Genomic DNA, 9966 nt, shown 5'->3' with positions numbered 1-9966 from the left:
TTCTAAGCTAGGCGTGTTCCTTAACTTCTCTGAGCCCTGCTTTTCTTGTCTGTTAAATGAGGATTGTGAAAGGGAGAATTCCCCCAGGATGCTGGGGACCTTGACTCAGGACTCAGTTCCACTGAGCGGCTGTGTGACCTTGGGCAGCCTCTTATTCTCTCTTAATCACTATCTACTGCTGCAAATAGACCACTTCCAAGCTCAGTGGCTTACAGCAACATCATATATTTTGCTCATAAATCTGCAGTTTGGGCAGGGCATGGAGAAGAGGGTCCTTCTCAGTTCCCACGTGACAGAAGCTGAGGCAGCTCCACTGGGTTGGAGGATACACTTTCAAGACGGCCCACTCATGGCTAGTAAGGAGGTCTGGCTGTCGGCTGGGAGCTCAGCCTGGGGCTGTGGATTGTGTAGGGTTTTCTCCATGGGCTGTGTGGGCTTCCTCACAGCATGGAGGCTGGGTCCCAAGAGTCAGCATCCCAAGAGAAACAGGCAGAAGCTGCATTGTCTTTTATGACCAGGTCTTGGAAGTTGCATGGTGTCACTTCCACCGTGGTCACAAGCCTGCCCAGATTCCAGGGGAGAGAACCCAGACTCTGCCTCTTGGTGGAAGAGTGCCAAAGTTATGTATTTTGGAAAACGTGATTTGCCGCATCCTCCATTGCCCTAGACATCAAGAATTCTGACTCGCCCAGGCACAGGTGGTGAGCTGAGGCCTTATACACATTATCTCATCTAATCCCCACAGCAACCCCCTGCTGCTGGCGGTATTGTTAACTCATTCCACGGATTAGGAAAAGGGGCTCAGAGAGGTGATTTGCCCAAGGTCACCCAGCTAGACAGTGACAGAGTCAGACCTTCTTTCTCTCCAAAGCCTACCATTACTCAGATGGACATCGCCAGTCACAGCTGTCTAGAAGGTTCTGCCCACCCCTCCTCCCTCCTCCTTTGGAGGCCCCTGAACTTCGTGCTTATTGTGTTCTTGGCCTTGTGAAATCTGCCTTTTGTACCTAGTCTTTTCTCATACAAGAAGGGCCAGCTGTGGTGGGATGAGGCTGCTGTGGGCCTCTGAGCCAGCCTTTAGGCACATGATGGCTTAAAGAAGCTTCTCCAGGCTGGGAACACTGTTTCTGTGGGAAAAGCATTCAGGGTCCATCACATGGATTTTCAGACACTTCTGCAAACTTCTAGAAACATAGTTGGACACTGCCTATACCAATAACTTCGTCTGGATGGATATGTAGGTAAATGTGTGGTGGTGGTGGGGTATCTTTAAATATAGGGTTTGGAGTCTGAGAAATTGGGTCCGAGTTCCTTTTTTCTTTTTTGAGACAGGGTCTTGCACTGCTACCCAGGCTGGAGTGCAGAGGCATGATCTCGGCTCACTGTAACCTCTGTCTCCTGGGTTCAGGTGATTCTCTTGCCTCAGCTCCCAGGTAGGTGGGATTACAGGAGTGTTCCACTGTGTCCGGCTGCTTTTTCTATTTTTAGTAGAAACGGAGTTTCACCATGTTGGCCAGGGTGGTCTTGACCGCCCGACCTCAAATGACCCTCCTGCCTTAGCTTTCCAAAGTGCTGGGAGTATAGGCGTGAGCCACCGTGCCCTGCTGGGTCTGAGTTTAATTCTATAATAATAGTCAAAGGGCATTAGAATACAGAATACAAAGACCCAACCCTCACCGCTACCCCATTTTACAGAGGAAGAGTCTGAGGTTCAGAGAGGTGAACTGACTTATCCAAGGTCACAGAATGAGTAAGAGAAGGAATGGGGAATTGACTCTTGAGCCTGAGCCCTTTTCATCTTAACTCCTCCACTTCAGGCTGAGTCATGAAAAGCCATTAGCCATCAGATGAAAAGATGACAGTGGTTGCCTTGCTGGTGAGAGGAGTCTGGCTTCTCGAGGCTCTGTACCAGCTGGTGGTCCAAGGGGAGAATGAGCATTTGTGCAGCTTAGTTGTTAGGTCAACGTTTACCAGACTCAAAATTCCCAGAGACCTTGCTTGGGATCTTGGCTTTGCCGCTTACTGACTGTCCTGCCACCTTGAAAAGACACTTAGCCCTCCTGAGGGTGCAATTCCCTGCCTGTGAGAGGGGGCTAACAATAGCGACGTTACCGGGTCATTGTGGATAGGGAGGAAGAGAATTTCTGCGGAGGTCTTTGCACAGGGTCTGGTGCACGGGACACCCCCAGTAAAGGCTTCTGTTTTATTCATATCCAAAGGGATCTGAGATGGAGCTGGTGTCGGAGGCTTGGCACGTGGAGTTGCTCCACTGCTCCATAAATGTTTGTTGTCTGCATGACAAATCTCATTTTCTAGAGATGGAAACTGAGGCCCATGGGAACTAACTTTTTAGGCTCATGCAGTGACATATAGGCAAGGAGGACCTGTAGTATGAATGAATGCATGAACGAATGAACAAACGACTTCTGTGTTAGGCTGGATTCCCTCAGAAGCAGACTCTGAGGCGAAGGTTTGAGGACCAGTAGTTCATGTGGGAGGCAACCCCAGGAAACTCTGGTAGGATGTGGGGAGCAGGGGACATCAAGCAGGTTACTGCTGTGAGTGATGGGGACTCCATCTCATAGGGGACCCTGGGAGACAGTGGGGGATGTGCCTTAGAACTTCCCAGCTGAGGTTTGAGGAAGCTTCCAGCTTCTTGGGTGCTTAGCTTCAAACTCCCCCATGTGTATCACTGAGGCTGCTCCCGGGGCGCTAACTTCAGGTCCTCCCCTGGCCAAGCACACTCCTGGACAGAGGGTACCTGCACAGAGGGGTGTAGGTACTTGCCCAAGAAACCTCTGGGTGTCAGGGAGCAGCGAGGGCTGATGGGGTATAGGCAAGGCACCAACACACTTGACTCGGGCCCTTCTGGTGGCTCTGATTCTGGATGTTCTTTGAAGGTAAAATATGATTCTGAAAACAATTTCCCTGTAATCCCTTCTCTTCTGCATTCTGAAGCACCCACACTAACCCTCTGGTCTCTGCGGCACCTTCACCAGCATTTTCTCCCCAGTCCCTCTATAGCAGGGGCATCCAGCCTGGAGAGCAAGCTGAACCTCTGAGGTTGCAGTGGAGAAATGGGTGGGCAGGGCTTGAAGGAGCTGGTTCGTATGAGGCCACTTAAAGCACTTTTGGTTAAGGGAACAGGGAAGGGATTCTCTGTACAGGTGTCCAGGGCCTGTTGTTTGCCCACACCACTGCTGCCTTTGGAGGAAGAGACTAGGGTGGAAGCTGAAGTCATCCTTTTCTGTGGGATAAGGGGACAAGCTGCCTGCCCAGCATGGAGGAAGCTGACATTCCCACTGGACCTGAAGTTTGGCTTGGATGCTAATCTTGGCTGTGCCACTTCTGGCCATGACCTTGAGCAAGTCTCCAGGTTCAATCTTCTGCATCTATAAAATGAAGGCAGTTTTCATATCAATTTCACAGGGCTTATGTGAACATGACATTAGCTATGGATGCATTTGATAAATGATAGAGTGGGGGTAAAGACTGTCTCCCTACATCAGCTCAAAACCTGGGGCTTCCGTGGGTTTATTCTTGGAGGATTTGAGCTTTTGAGGATCCTTGGGAATCATAAGCTATTGTTCTAGATGTTGGGGTCCACTCAGCTGACTTGGCATTGGGGGTGTAGCTAAGGACCCCCATGAGGGATTCCAAGCAGTGAACACTGATGGCTACAGATGAGAGGTGTCCATGGCAATTACTGCTGCATGAAACAGGTTCATAAGCCAATGGGAATCACCTGCTCGGAACACCTAACACACCTGGGGAAAAGTGGGTGTGGGAGAAAAGGTACTAAATGGCGCAAGAAACCAAGGGCAGAGCCAGAAACTGTTTGCTTTCTTCACACACAGTAACTATACCCAGCCCCAACTGAGCATCTGCTATGTACCTGGCCCTGGGCTCACTGATTGCCACACAGAAAAAATCGTATTTCATCCTTGCAGCAATGAAAGAGGTAGAAACTATTACTGTCTTCATTTTTATAGACAGGGAAACTGAGGCTCAGAAAAGTGAAGCCGATTCCTGGGAGTGCACAGCTCAAAAGCGGCAGAGCTGAGATTGGAACCAATCCTGGGTGAATTCAGAACCTGGATCTTAGCTATGAACACAATACAAAGAAAGTCCCCCTTGATCCTGAACAGGAGGAAGAAAAATGGAGAAACTAGTTGAGTGTGCAGGTCAGAGGAGCTTGCAAAGAGGTCAGGAGCGTTCTCCAGCACAGGTGGCGTCGTCTGCGCGGCCCAGTGCAAAGTGAGAATGCAGGGCTCCCTGTTAAAAAAAGATTGGGAATTTCAAAAAGGTGACAGCTGAGCATTAACTAAGCACAGGGTCTTTCTAAGTGTGGGGTCCTGTGTGACTGCTCAGGTCACATGTCCCTGATGCTGGCCCTGTGCCCGTTTTGAACAATAAGTGGGCACAGATGGAGTTTCCTGCAGCGGGGTGGGTAAGGGGCAAACTCCTAGGTCAGAAGGTTTGGGTTTGAGCCCTAGGAATTCCCAGCTTCTTAGCTAATGACCTTGAGCAACTACTTTAACTCCTCTGGGCCTCGGTTTTCTCATCTGCAAAATGGAATGTCGGCTCCTTTTTTCTAGGAGGACTGTGGGGCAGATGCAGCAAAGTATGGCCAATAGTGCTGACCAGCAGTGCCGGATATTAGAGTTAATAGTCTACTGCCCGACCTCCCCAGGGCACAGTGCCCATGGAAATGCCAGGTCCCTGCTGTCTTTACCTCTGCACTGCTCAGCCTGGGCTGCAATCTTGGAGGCTGCAGCCTCCCTGCTCTGGCAGCCCTCCCTTCCCTCCCCATCCCCCAGGCTTCTAATGAGTTTAGTATTTTCATGAAATCATTCTTCCTACAACACAGGGCTGGGGAGGCTAAAAATAGCTCCCCGAGTCACATGACAGCTCCAAATGCGGAGGCTCCCAGCAAAGGTACAAGTGCGACTCCCTGTTTCCTAGGAAATGAGAGTCATTGTGATGCCTGACGCCAGGCCGCTGCCAACGCAGCCTGGCCTTCGCAGAGGCACATTGTTTCCTGTGACATCCTCGTGTGTGACAGGTGGAAGTGGAGGGGGTGGTATGAGGGCAACAGCATCCCCAGAACTGGTAGACCCCAGGCCTGGTGCTCCGGGCTCAGAGCCAGAAGCTGCCCCTTCCCTTCAGGAGAGAGGGTCTCAGAGGCAAGGGCCTCCTCATACCTGGACACTGTGTCCTCATCCCTTTCACAGGGAGCAGGCAAGACACGGCTTTGCCAGCAAGAGAGATGGGTTTTCTCTCAGGCACCCACACTCCCTGCCTACTTGGTTCCTTTACCAACACCTTGCAACTAAAGCTATTTTATTATTCGGGAACGAAGGTAAATCTGTTGACAAATACCCTTTAAGGAAGCCTTTCTGGACTCCTCCCAACTTTCTCCCCCCAATATAGGAGAACTCCAGCACCCTGAACCAGTGTCAAGAGTCCCAAACTTGAGGGCATTACAGTAACATGGGGGGCTTCCTAGCACACTGGAGGCTGGGCGCTGGCCCTGGAGTTTCTCCTCCAGCAGGACTGGGGTTGCTCAAGAATCTGCATTTGCAGTAAGTCCCCATGTGATACAGATGCTGTGCTCCAGGAGCAGCCTTTGAGAACTGCTGTCCTGGACGCCCTGACCCCAGCCCCTTTCTTCTTTTTCCCCACTCCCTTTTTTTTCTTCTTTTCTCTCTCTCATCACTGCTTGTAGCAACCCTAAACTACTTTTAGTCCTCCCATACCCTCGTCCTGCAATCATGATTTTGTGGCCCCTGGGTCTTTGCTTTGGGCCTTGCTGCCTGGCGTGCCCTCCCCTCTACCTCTTCCTTGGCTAACTGCTACCCCTGCTTTATTAGAAATAGTAAGAGCTAGCGCTTATCACAATTCTTTATGGTAAGCACTGTTGTTATCCCCACTTTACAGATGAGGAAACTGACATTCAGATGGAAAGTCACATTCCCAAGTCACAGAGCTAGAAAACAGAGCTGGGATTTCAGGTGGTTTAATTTCACACCTACAGATGAGTTACAGAACAGCTGTTAACTCCCATAGGAGGCCTTTTCTAAAGCTTCCAGACTGGATTTCATACACCTTCTTGGTGGTCTCCTGCATTCCATGAGTGCCTTTATCAATGCACTAACAGCCTGGAAGAACTGTTTTCTATTTATGGGTCTGTCTTCTTGCTTAGACTGTTGCTAAAGACATGGACTTTGTCCTAATAATCACAGTATCCCAAGTGCCTGGAACAGGGTCTGGAACTAGTAAGTGCTCACTAAATGCCAGCTTGCTGGCTGATGGACTAAATAATGATTGCGCAAATGTTCACTGAATAAATAAGTAAATGTTGGTTGCCTAATTACTATTAAGTGAATATATAAACAGTAGGTGCTTGATGCTGAATAAATGAATGAGATATTAAATTCTCTATACATGCTGGTTGGCTGAGTGAATTAATAGTAGCTCTTAATAAATATTTTCTGAATAAACTAATAAATACATGCATGGTTAGGAGGGACTCATTCAATGCTTGTTGCCTCACTGCATGAATAAATGGGTTGGCTGATGATAGGTGGGTGGGACTGGTAGGTGGATGAAGAGAATGATTGGATTAATGGATGGGCCGGTTGGTATATAGATGGATAAACAGGTGAATAGATGGAGTTAATGGGTAGATGGGTTGGTGAATGGATGGGTAACTTGGTATATAGATGGATAGGTAGGTGAGTAGGTGGAGGCAATGGGTGGATTGGTATATAGATGGATGAATAGGTGAATAGATACAGATGAGGGACAGGTGGTTTGATGAGTGGATGGATGGCTGGGTAGATGGATAAATGGATGGATGGATGGGCATGTGGGCATACAGATTAGAGGATAGTGAATAGATAGAGGTAATGGGTGGGTAAACTGGTGTGTAGATGGATAATAGGCAAATAGATGAAGGTGGTGGATGGATGAATGGATGGATGGATGGATAGGTGAATAGATGGAGGCAATGAGAGGGTGGGTTGGTGAGTGGATGGATTAATGGATGGATGGGTAGGTGGACATATAGATGGTGGATAGTGAATAGATGGAGGCAGTGGGTGGGTGGGTTGATGGACAGATAAACTGGTGGATTAGTAGCTAGTATATAGATGGATGATGGCTGAATAGATGGGGGATGGGTGGGTTGGGAGGCAGGCCCATGACTTTGATATTGTTAGCACAGGGCAATCTGTGGGTTGCCACTTCTGCCAGATAAATGACAAAGAGTGAGTTATCGACAGAACCCCAGGGCATGTTGGGTCTGCACTCAGCAGGACAGCCTGAGGGTTCTCTGGGCCACCAGCTATGATTTGGGAAACCAGATGGATGATGCATCTTGAGCATCAGGAGGAGGCTGTGGAACTCTTTTAAATGTCAAGATATCAGCCAGCTGTGAGATTGGGGCTTGACGTTTGTCATGTTCCTGAGCATTTGTTTTAATGACTAATTATTTTCCATCTCTGACATGGCTCCTTGGAAAGGGAGCAGGGGAGCTTGGCTGGAAGCCGGAGACCCGTGCTTGTTCTCAGCAATTGAATTCACTAACAAGCCAGAAGTGAATTAACCCCAACCTGCCAGGTTCAGAGCAAAACCTGGAGGCCCAACTCCTAGGCCCAGCCAGGTGCTGCTCAGCTGGGAGTCCCATCCCGGGCTGGCTGACACCTGCAAAGAATCCAGAAAGCTTAAGCCGAAACCCAGGCGGATGTCTGAAGCGTTGAGGAAAGACAAGTTGTTGACTTGAAAGTTACTTGATTTTTCCCTAACACACACAAAAAAGATAAATGTTTGAGGTGATGGAAACACCAGTCACCCTGATTTGATCGTTACAGACTGTATGCTTGTATCAAAATATCACATGTGATCCCCAAATATGTACAACTATGATATATCAATTAGAAAGAAAGTTACTTGATTTTTGATCTACATGAAATGATTGTGTGTGTGTGTGTTTGTGTGTGTGTATTGCAAGTACTTACTATGTATAGGACATTACATAAACGCTGCGCCTGAATTATCTCATGCCATCCTTGCAACAGCCCTTTGAGGTGGATTGTATTATCATTATTTTTCTCATTTTACAAATGTGGAAACTGAGGGACAGGAATTGTTATAGCGGTTTTAAAACATGCCTGCAAAGTCTTTGATCTGCCCTTCAAGAAGTAAAGCCTAATTCCCTTCCGCTTCAGTACGGGCTGGGATTTGTGACTTGATTCCGCGGAATTAGAGTGAGGTATAGATGGCACGTGTGACCTCTGAGACTAGATTAAAATGGTGGTACAGCTTCCACCTAGCTCTGTCTCTCTTGAAACATGTGCCTTTGGAAACCTGAGCCACCATGAAAGAAGCCAGAGAGACCACGTAGGGAGACCACAGGGGTGGGGGCAGGGCGGGGGGAGGGGTAGAGAGAGAGAGAGAGAGTGAGAGAGTGGGAGAGCCCCAAGGGGCCCGAGCCACTCTAGTCGCAGCAGTTTGAGTCTTTCCAGCCCAGGCAGCAGATATGTAGGTTGGGAAGCCTTGGAGATGACTCCCACCCCAGCCCCTGCCTGACTGCAACTGCTTGAATGAGTCTGAGGAAGAACTGCTCAGCTGAATACAGCCAGCCTCCAGAACCAGGGGTGATCATCAGAGAATAATTCTTGCTAAGCTTGGGTGGCTTATTTTATATCTGTAACTGGAACGATGGTGGAATCAGCTGCCCTGGATCCTGAAGCTGGAGAAGGAGGGAAACAAGAGTGGAGCCAGACAGGCTGGCTCATGAGCCATGAGCTCAGTCCACAGAGCATCCAGCCCTGCCTTCATGGTCTTGGAGATTTAATCTAGCCATTGCAAGTACTGGCATGGCACTAGACTTACTCTCATAAGCTTGGAGGAGAATTAATTTAAAAATTCAAGTAAAGCATTTGTGTTCAGTGCTTGGGACATGGCAAATTCACCACCTCTGTTAATGGCAACTCCATCCTTGCAGATGCTTAGTGATAAATCTTAGAATCATGCTCAAATTCCTCCCTTTCTCTCATATCTCACATCTAAGGTGTCTGCAGACCTGTCTGATGCTACTTTCTTTTGGGTCCAGAAAGCTACGCCTTCTCCCTCCCTCCCCGTGTCCCCACTGCTGCGTACTGGTGGAAGCTGCGTTACCGGGGCAGCTTCCTGACTACTGTCCCCACCTCGGTCCTGGCCCTATTAGTCTCTTCTCAGTAGAACGCCCAGAGAGATACCCTTACAATGCAAGTCAGGTCATCTGTCACCTCTGCACAAAACCCTCTGTGACAGCCCGTTTCTCTGAGCACAAAAACCAAAATTCTTGCTTCAAATGGTATCCAATGCCCTACACTCTCTGCAACGATCTCTCCGGTTCTTACCACCCTGACTCATCTCTGACTCACCCACCCTGGTCTGGTTTACTCCACTGCAGCTACGCCGAGCTCCTCACTGTTCCTTGAACGTACCAGGCACATATTCATACTGCCTTGAGGTTTCCAGCTGCTGTTCCCTTGGCTCAAATTGCTTTTCCTCTTTCTGACTGCACAGCTCACTTTCAGCTCTTTCAGGTCATGGCTCAAATGTCATCCTCTTGAGGCTACTCCTCATCACCTATTTAAAATGATGCTCCCCCTTCTCTATCTTTCTCTCTTTTTGAATTTTTCTTCATAGCACCTATTGCTGTGAAACACATCAATACCTTTTTTCTTACTCACCTTGTTTCCTGTCTCTCTCCACTAGAATAGAAGCCCCACCAGGACAAAGATTTTTGTCTGCTTTGCTCGCTGCCCTTAGGATAGTGCCTGGTACATAGTAGGTGCTCAGTAAAGAGTTGCTGAATGAATGAAGGGATGTTGGCTGTTGTTCTCAGGGAGGCCAGTTAGGAAGTTGTTGGGCTACTCCAGGTGAGGGCAGGCTGTGCTATGGAGATGGAGGGGG

This window comes from Sapajus apella, unplaced genomic scaffold (genome assembly GCF_009761245.1).
Source record: "Sapajus apella isolate SASKATOON/1434 unplaced genomic scaffold, GSC_monkey_1.0 scaffold23, whole genome shotgun sequence".
In the NCBI taxonomy this organism is placed as follows: Eukaryota; Metazoa; Chordata; class Mammalia; order Primates; family Cebidae; genus Sapajus; species Sapajus apella.
Note: the sequence above shows the minus strand (reverse complement) of the source record.